This window comes from Ambystoma mexicanum, chromosome 6q (genome assembly GCF_040938575.1).
Source record: "Ambystoma mexicanum isolate Mex_15411 chromosome 6q, UKY_AmexF1_1, whole genome shotgun sequence".
In the NCBI taxonomy this organism is placed as follows: Eukaryota; Metazoa; Chordata; class Amphibia; order Caudata; family Ambystomatidae; genus Ambystoma; species Ambystoma mexicanum.
Window position 1 is genome coordinate 153,570,952 of NC_090937.1, and position 10,208 is coordinate 153,581,159.

Genomic DNA, 10,208 nt, shown 5'->3' on the forward strand with positions numbered 1-10,208 from the left:
CGGCATACACACATGTACACTGCCTTTTGCTCTGCACTTTTGCACTCCTCTGTGCAAAGTGAGTAAACATGCCTGACATGCACCCATGCCAGGCAGCGTTTACTTGTAATTGTAAACGCTGCTACTTACAATTAAACCCTGACCGACAGCAGCGTTTAATTTTAATTGTGACCACCTTTTCCATGCGCACATGCCAGGTAGCATTCACAATTACAATTAAACCGTGCCCGACATGCTCGCAGGGTTTCATTATATGAAAATGCATGCAGGCGCAAATGCTGGCACATTAGTATGATGGTGAGGAAGGAAGCGACCGAAACGCAAGATGCGTTCTACCCCTCCTCTACAGTATAAAAAAAATAACAAAAATGTGGCGTGGTGTGAATGGGAGGCATACAAGCATTACACAAGGCTTTTACGCCTTTCATTCACGTTATGCCATGCAGCAAAATGAGCTCTTGTCTGTAAATCTTGCTTTGCAGGTGGCGTTTTATAATGGATTCCATTAAAATACGCATGCTATTGAGCAGGTACAATAGAAAGGCATATGCCATTGGAATCCATCGGGTTTACGACTGCATGAAAATCTCATGGAGGAGTACAACTGTGTGCTCCTTCAAAGAGGAAAGCAAAGTCGAGAGTATGTGCTGCGCTCCTACGCCTTGGAAAGGCACAGAAATGAAAGCGTAAATGCATTTTTACACTTTCATTTTGCACACCACTCATTTGAAAATGACCCCCTTCAATCCTTTTGAAGTTGGATAAATGGTAGGGTTTGGAATAAGTTTCCTGCTGTGATTTCCTCCTCCAGCTCCCAAGTGTACTTCGTTTTGCGCCTGCATGAGATTGTCAAGCAGGTGCAAAACAAATGGATTCTCATAGATTCCTCCTCCATTTAACACCTGCTAAAAGAAGGCAGATTCAACAGGAATCTATTGTAAATGCCATCAGCGTTGCTTCATTTGCAGGTGGCATTTCAGTTTTGACTAAACGCAGCATAAACCCAAAACATAAAGGCGATTTCGCTTGATTTACTCTTTATTTTTGCATTCAGAGTTGAACGCTGCCTAGGCGGGACTCAACGGTGCATAAGTGCTAACATTTGCTGTCCTCTGCATGCAATTATCACGTTTGATCAAGTTTTGGATGAAATGATTAAAAGAATATGCCAAGTGAACGAATGAGCTACGCAATTCAAGTTTCATCCCATGTGTGCGTATTGTGTGTACACAGATCACTTTACAAATACTGGATTAAAAAAATTAAACAACTTTGAAATGGCGAGAAGAAGATTTCCCTAAATCTTTCGAAAAGGAAGGAAGACCTTGATAATTGTATATTTTTAGAAGCGAGATTATATAAATCAGGAGGATGCCCACAAAAATCCATTCAAATATGCAGTCAGTGGGACTAGATCGCTATGCTAGTCACTACATCTTCCATGTATGTTCGGACTATCAATACTACAAATGAAAACATGCATTAGCATTATTAAAGTTCTCTTCTCAATTCTATGTTTTATCTTGTACATGATTCTTGTTCAAATTATGGATGTTACTTTCAGAATTGCATTCACAAAACACAATAAAAAGTTAAATAAGAATAATAACGTAAACAATTTTCATTAGGAAATACTACTTTTCTTATCAACAAAGAATGTGCATTGGCATTTAAATGCAATTACTAAACATAGGTATAATCCTTCAATAACAGAGCAAGCACATTTGTTCAGCCTAGAAGCGTATTTAATTTGTTCCTAGTGTTTAGATTCACTCCGGGGGGCGGGGTAATTCAGCCTTCATCCACTGGCATAGAATGCACTACATCGAATTTAATGATCTCAATTAATAGAATCTAAAGGAAATTTGGATTTGATAATCCCTCCACACTCCTGAACTGCCAGGTGTTAAAATCCACTTTAAACTTCTATAAACTCCAGGAAAATACTCTTCCTTCCTTGGGTTATAGATCTTTCATTTCAGTAGTTCAGTTTTGCATTGCTGCACAGCAAACATACAAATGTATACGTCTCTCTGAAGTTGTCAAATGCACCAGAAATTGAACAAAGCCACACTTATCTTGTGCAGATCCTTTGTAAAAAGTATTTTTTGTAAACAAAATCTGTCCTGTTCATGCGAAGAGCAACCACTTGTCTATTTTGCAATTGAGAACTCAACAAAAATGTTCTTTGCATTCAAGTTTTCAATTCAGCTACTCGGCTTCATTGAAGTTGGAAAATTGATTGAAAAGCAACATCTCTACATTATCCAGCCTGGATTCAATAAACAGCATAACATTTAGGGAAAAACATCTTTGTGCGACCTAGGTTACAAGCCAAATGTGAATGGCAACCACCACGTTCTGTAGACATAATTCCAAATACCCATATAGTGTCTACTTTTCATTCACCAATGATGCCCGTTGATAGACTTTCCCTCAAAGAATAAAACAACCTACAATATCCAGCTACAAATTTATGTCAGCAATTTTGAAAGTTCAGTTCTTACTGTCCCCTAGAAACAAAAACATGCAGGATATATTTTTCTGTAATATCTCAGTTCGCAGGAAGAAGATACAGATTAGTAACTGAATTGCTGACATTAGAACCTGGTGGCATGGGAAGCAATTCTGGTCTTGGCTTTTGACAAAAAAAATTGATTCTGGCCAAATTACACTGTATGTCTATGCCTAAAATTTTAAATATGCCTAGTGTTAATTAAAAAGGAAGTTGCCATGTTGTCTCAATAATATTTCCTCCTCTCACTCACTCTCCATATCACATCATGGTTTCTGCAATCCAGAGACAGCGCCATACTGTGGACAGCTGCTTACATGTAAACATGCTCCTATTACAATAAAATGCTGTTTGCGCAGCATTACACTGCTTTTTGTACCGAGATCCAAGGTATAACAAATACCGCTGAAAAATATTCCAGGGAAGGTTCATGAGAGCAGTGGATGCTGCCAACAGTGCCTCGGGATAAAAAGGACCCTTCGGAGTGATCCTGCACTATGCTGTATGGAGGGAGCGTCCACCGTGCTGCTTCTGTGCTAAATTGAGGTGTGGCTGGGTGGTTAGGAAATGTGGCTCTGCCACCCTGGGTTTGCTGTGAGGCAAGGGAGTTGAGCCAGGAAATAGAGGACATATAGGAAAAATAAAGCAGCTGACCTAAATAATGTTCCAAGCTTTGTTGATGTGACAACCGGAATACCAGTAAAAGATGCAAGGATACTCTAGGGCAAGCTTAGCCCTTGAAGCTGGTTTGATGAATTGGCTTAAATACACTCACAGGAGCACAATCCAGACAGTGCAACAACCAAACCATGTGCTGTACTTTTTCAATAGTAAATGACTCAGTGGTAATTTACTTCGACATAAAAACTGTTGGGGAAGTAAATACATTTGTTTAAGGGTTAACGGGTATGGGGGTTAGGGTGGTGGGAGTAGAGATGGTAGTGGTGGGAGAGGAAGGTATGGGCCCCCCATCAAAAAAGAATCGAAGTATTGTTGTCAAAGTAAATGACCATAGAGTATTTTACTTCGGCAAAACAGCGTAGAACCCAACCAAACCTGTGTATATTCTCAACTTCATTACAACTCAATTTTCCATCTCAATGTTCCATTCCTCTCCTCTTGCCCTTTTTCACCTCCCATTTCAAATTTGTGTCCCTGTCCACACTTAAGTTTAGACTTCCCCATGCCACAATTGTATGTCTTATATATAGAGGTTGAGAGTTCCAGTCCAGTGCTTCCCGTGGCTTGTTGGGTGTTATTAGGACATTTCTGTGGGGGCAATGTGTTAAGTTAGATGGAGAACTAAGTGGCCAACTATGAACCCCATAATTATATGATGCGTACATTTGTGACACTGCTCCACTTAACGATAGCCCACTGTATGTACTGAGTGGGAATCAGAGATCACACTGGATTAAGGGAGGAACAGGACTCAGCTATAAGCAGGGTGATAGGAAGTAACATATAAAAATATTACCGAAGAAAAGTGTTGGAGGAGCAACACAATCATGTGGGGTGGTTCCCCCAAAAAACAATTAAGGATGCAAGTCTGTAAGATAATATTCTGTAACAACCAGGGGTGGCTGCAATAACTCCAGCAAACAAGGGAGTGAGACAAGCGGCAAAAGGGGAAAAAGACCAGTGGGCCTCTTTCACAGTCTTTATTAGCCCCTGTTCCTGTGAGCTAGCAGATGTTAGGAGCAGGGAATCCTGTGGAAAACTTTATCAGCGCTACTCCACCACCCCCAAAGGCTCCAATCATGGCCAGTGGAAATATAATCAGACTCGATTATTTAAAAGGGATTCATGGAATATGGCAACTGGAGTTTATAACCCAGCAATATCTGTCTGGAGGAGAACAGCAAGATGCCTCTGGAGCCTAAACGGGTAACTTAAAAAAAACAGATGATTCATTGAATGAACCAAAACAATTTCCTGACCCACTTATATAACATTATATTGGCACCTTGGTATCATCTGTAGATTACTTTATGGCCCCCATATGGGAGTGGGGGCGGATACACAGACTTCCAGGGAGCGTCAGAACATCCCATGATGCCGCATCAGATCTGAGGTAACATGGTCCTCCTGCAGGTACGCGTCTCCCTGAGTGTTAGGCTTTGGGGCATCAATTTCATGTTAGCGGAAAAGGATGAAAACCCTCAAGTCACTTCATCCATGCAGATAATTAATCAGGGAAGTACTGAGTATAGTCTCCAATAGGGTCGAAAACCCTTTAGCTGGAAAAAAACATTGCATCAGTCTGAGGCAAGTGGAGGTCCACATCAAGGAACGCATACATTCTTCAGCAGACAAAATGCATCAAGCAGAAGATGGATGATTTGAGATGCACCTCCATTGCGTCATCAGCTGCTACTGCGTTACTACCACCTGATGACAAAAAGAGGGCAGCGCTCAACTATAAAGCTAATGGAAGGGGAATCTTCAGTAGCAATAGCTTAATGCTGCCATCTTCAAAACACACCAAAACATCTTGAAATAAAATGTCTCCATACACACAGTTAATGCACAACTTTACTTTAAACAAGGCCAAGCCTGCTACATGTGGTGAACAAAAGCCCCAAAGCTAGACATTTCTCCCACACAGCACTTCTCGCATAAGAAGACGCAGACACCAGCGACAGAAAGAACACATCTTTATTCTTTCGGTGTCTTCCCGATACTGCCTTCCCCTTCTATCCCCCGAAACCCCTTGCTGCATCACATTCCATTTCTCCCTTAAGCCCTGCCTTTGCATAACAATGTGAATGGCCTCACAACATAACAACCCCCCGCCCCCTTTTTAAATCACTGGCCTCACTCAACCCATTTCTTCAATATGTCTGTGTGGGCGAGTTCTCACCATCGGCAGTCTGTCAAATCTCATAGTGACTTCAGCCCTGGGAGATCCTCCGTTGCAGGTTTCGCCCACCTCATTCTCTTACTCTTCACCATCACCATGCTATGAAGTATCAGAATCATATTCTTCCAGCTCGCTGTCATTTAGTTTGTCCTTCTTCCATGCCCTCCCTTCCAATCTTTTCAAATGAGAGGAGTTCCTAGTCAACTAGCCATCGCCATTGTTTGCAGTCAGCATGGATCCTTTCTTCTGGATGAACAACATGGGATCAGGATGAAATGCTGTGGTGTGCTTGTGAGTTTTGGGTTGACGAACCAGTACGGTATCACCCATCTCTATAGCTGAATTCTTTGCATGTCTTCTGGCATTCGCATATGTTTTCATTTAGGCTTTTTCTTTTCCATCTTTCATTCTCATGCTCTCATCTTCCATGTAGAACTCCTTTGGCATCGTGACGTAGGGTATTCAGTTCTTATCTTCTGGCCCAACATCACTTCTGACTGACATTTTCTTGTGGTTTTGTGTGGCCTGTTCTGGTAATCCTGCAGTAGTTGATCTAGTACCTGCTTGAGTGGCTTGTTTGTAAGACGTGCAATCGGAAGCACTCTTTTTTAGGCTATCCATGAACCTCTGCACAGTTCTATTTGCTTGTAGCCAGAGTGGCGTGACTCAGTGCTAATTGAACCCCATGTATTCTTCAGCAAACACTATAAAGTCTTGGCTGGTAAATGGGGGTCCATTGCCTGACTTGACTGTTTGTGGGATGTCATATGTCTTGAATGTCCAGCCTAAGGCTGGCATGACATGATTGGCAGATGTGGACGCCACTATCTGTACTTCAGGGAACCTTGAGTATTGATCCATGGCCGCCAATAGATAATATCCACCTTCCATTGGCCTGAAAATGTCAACAGCCACCTCCTACCAAGCTTCAGCTGGTAGTTGAGTCATCTGAAGGGGCTCCTGGTATATTTGTATTGTCATGATGTAACAGGTAGGGAATTGTTTGAGATTTTCTTTTACTTGTGCATCGAGTTGCTGAAACCAGACTTTCTGTCTTAGCAATAATTTTTTTGACACAATGCCCTTCTGTCCTTCATGTGCCAAGTCCACCAGCTGGTGTCTCAAGGCTGCAGGCATGACCAGCTTGGTGCCTTTGAGCAATAGTCCATCTTTGGACAAGGCTAATTCTTCCTTGATCTAAAGTAGGTTCCTGATGTAATTTTGAGTAGTTGGTGACTCAGCAGCCCCCATCTTCTTGGCATCCGTGTCCCCTTTGTGTTCCAGCTCTCCCTAGGTGAGTTTGCCCCCATTTCTGCTCGAATTTACTTTGATTTAGGGTGCACCCGCACCAAAAAGTGCAATCCGACAGCCCCAGGCCCCGAATTCCGCCCGTGTAACCCTCGCTGCCTCCCGCTTCCTGGTGCTCTCCAATCCCACCTCCCGACCCGCCTCTGTGCCCTGATTGGTCCCAACAAGAAGATCAGCATTCATTGACAGTCCTCCCTGGGCAGCCCTCTGCTGCCGACTAAGGACCCAAGGCAAAGGACGGCTCCTACAGTGACGGCTCCATGTCGTATCTGCAGGTATCAGCAGGAGAAGCAAGAAACCGACAATAAGTAAGTGTGGCAACGGCAGGGTAAGAAGCAACTACTTCCCATCACACTACCCTACCACTCACCCTTGAAACTAAACCATTGTAAAATCTTCATATTGTGATAGCATTACATTTAGAAGTTTGCATTTGCAAACATGTCTGTGAAATATTAGCATTCATAAAGCATGAAACTAACCGTTTAAGCTAGAAGTGTGCCCAATAGTTGAAAGTTGAATTTAGAAGTGCACCCAATTGCCTCTCTGTGAGAAGTTGAATTTAGAAGTGTGCCCAATTGCCTCTCTGTGAGAAGTTGAATATAGAAGTGCGCCCAATTGCCTCTCTGTGAAAAGTTGAATTTAGAAGTGTGCCCATTTGCCTCTCTGTGAAACGTTGAATTTAGAAGTGTACCCAATAGCTCCTATGTGGAAAGCTCAATTTAGAAGTGTGCCCAATAGCTCTTAAGAGAAAAGTTGAATTTAGAAGTGTACCCAATAGCTCCTGTGTGAAAAGCTCAATTTAGAAGTGTGCCCAATAGCTCCTATGTGAAAAGCTGAATTTAGAAGTGCACCCATTAGCCTCTCTGAGAAAAGCTGAATTTAGAAGTGCGCCTAATAGCCTCTCTGTGAAAGTTGAATTTAAAAGTGTACCCAATAGCCTCTCTGTGAAAGCTGAATTTAGAAGTGTACCCAATGGCTCCTATGTGAAAAGTTGAATTCAGAAGTGTGCCCAATAGCCTCTCTGAGAAAAGCTGAATTTAGAAGTGCGCCCAATAGCCTCTCTGTGAAAGTTGAATTTAAAGGTGTACCCAATAGCCTCTCTGTGAATGTTGAATTTAGAAGTGTACCCAATGGCTCCTATGTGAAAAGTTGAATTCAGAAGTGCGCCCAATAGCCTCTCTGGGAAAGTTGCATTTAAAAGTGTACCGAATAGCTCCTATGTGGAAAGTTGAATTTAGAAGGGTGCCCAATAGTTGAAAGTTGAATTTGAAGTGCGCCCAATAGCCTATCTGTGAAAGTTGAATTTAGAAGTGCGACCAACAGCTCCTATGTGAAAAGTTGAATTTATAAGTGCGCCCAATTGCCTCTCTGTGAAAAGTTGAATTTAGAAGTGTACCCAATAGCTCCTATGTGAAAAGCTCAATGTAGAAGTGTGCCTAATAGCTCCTATGTGAAAAGTTGAATTTGAAGTGCGCCCAATAGCCTCTCTGTGAGAAGTTGAATATAGAAGTGCGCCCAATTGCCTCTCTGTGAAACGTTGAATTTAGAAGTGTGCCCATGTGCTTGTCTCTCTGTGAAAAGTTGAATTTAGAAGTGTACCCAATAGCTCGTATGTGAAAAGCTCAATTTAGAAGTGTGCCCAATAGCTCCTATGAGAAAAGTTGAATTTAGAAGTGTGCCCAATTGCCTCTCTGTGAAAAGTTGAATTTAGAAGTGTACCCAATAGCTCCTGTGTGAAAAGCTCAATTTAGAAGTGTGCCCAATAGCTCCTATGTGAAAAGCTGAATTTAGAAGTGCACCCAATAGCCTCTCTGAGAAAAGCTGAATTTAGAAGTGCGCCTAATAGCCTCTCTGTGAAAGTTGAATTTAAAAGTGTACCCAATAGCCTCTCTGTGAAAGCTGAATTTAGAAGTGTACCCAATGGCTCCTATGTGAAAAGTTGAATTCAGAAGTGCGCCCAATAGCCTCTCTGTGAAAAACTGAATTTAGAAGTGCGCCCAATAGCCTCTCTGGGAAAGTTGCATTTAAAAGTGTACCCAATAGCTCCTATCTGGAAAGTTGAATTTAGAAGGGTGCCCAATAGTTGAAAGTTGAATTTGAAGTGCGCCCAATAGCCTCTCTGTGAAAGTTGAATTTATAAGTGCGACCAACAGCTCCTATGTGAAAAGTTGAATTTATAAGTACGCCCAATTGCCTCTCTGTGAAAAGTTGAATTGAATTTAGAAGTGTACCCAATAGCTCCTATGTGAAAAGCTCAATTTAGAAGTGTGCCCAGTAGCTCCTATGTGAAAAGTTGAATTTGAAGTGCGCCCAATAGCCTCTCTGTGAAAGTTGAATTTAGAAGTGTGCCCAATGGCTCCTATGTGAAAAGTTGAATTCAGAAGTGCGCCAAAAAGCCTCTCTGTAAAAAGCTGAATTTAGAAGTGCGCCCAATAGCCTCTCTGTGAAAGTTGAATTTAGAAGTGTACCCAATAGCCCCTATGTGAAAAGTTGAATTTAGAAGTGTGCCCAACAGTTGAAAGTTGGATTTAAAGTGTGCCCAATAGCCTCTCTGTGAAAGTTTAATTTAGAAGTGTACCCAATGGCTCCTATGTGAAAATTTGAATTTAGAAGTGCACCCAATAGCTCGTATGTGAAAATGTGATTTTAGAGGTGCGCCCAATAGCCTCTCTGTGAAAGTTGAATTTAGAAGTGTACCCAATATCCTCTCTGTCAAAAGTTGAATTTAGAAGTGCACCCAATAACCTCTCTGAGAAAGCCGAATTTAGAAGTGCGCCCCATAGCCTCTCTGTGAAAGTTGAATCTAGAACTGTGCCTAAAAGCATCTCTGTGCAAAACCTGAATTTAGAAGTGTCCCTAAATAACCCCTCTGCCCAAAGCTGAATTTAGTGGTGCCCTAAATATCCTCTCTGTGCAAAGCTAAATTTAGAAGTGGACCTAATAGCGCACCTTGGCCGAATTTAGAAGTGTGCCCAATAGCCTCTCAATGAAAGTTGAATTTAGAAGTGTACCCAATATCCTCTCTGTCGAAAGTTGAATTTAGAAGTGCACCCAATAACCTCTCTGAGAAAGCCGAACTTAGAAGTGCGCTCCATAGCCCCTCTGTGAAAGTTGAATCTAGAACTGTGCCTATAAGCATCTCTGTGCAAAACTTGAATTTAGAAGTGTCCCTAAATATCCCCTTTGCCCAAAGCTGAATTTAGTGGTGCCCTAAATATCCTCTCTGTGCAAAGCTAAATTTAGAAGTGGACCTAAAAGCGCATCTTGACCGAATTTAGAAGTGTGCCTAATAACGTGCCCTAGTTGAAGTCATAAGTATCCCTAATACTCCCTAATACCATCTCTGTGCAAATTGAACTTGGAGGTATACCTAAAATCCTCTCTTCTACATAATATCCCTGAAACCAAGACTAATATCACCCAGTGATATAGCCGAACTTGTAAAGTCCAATAAAGTGTAAGTTGCACCTGAAACTACACCTAATAGCTCGTACTAACCATGAGTGCACCCACCCCACC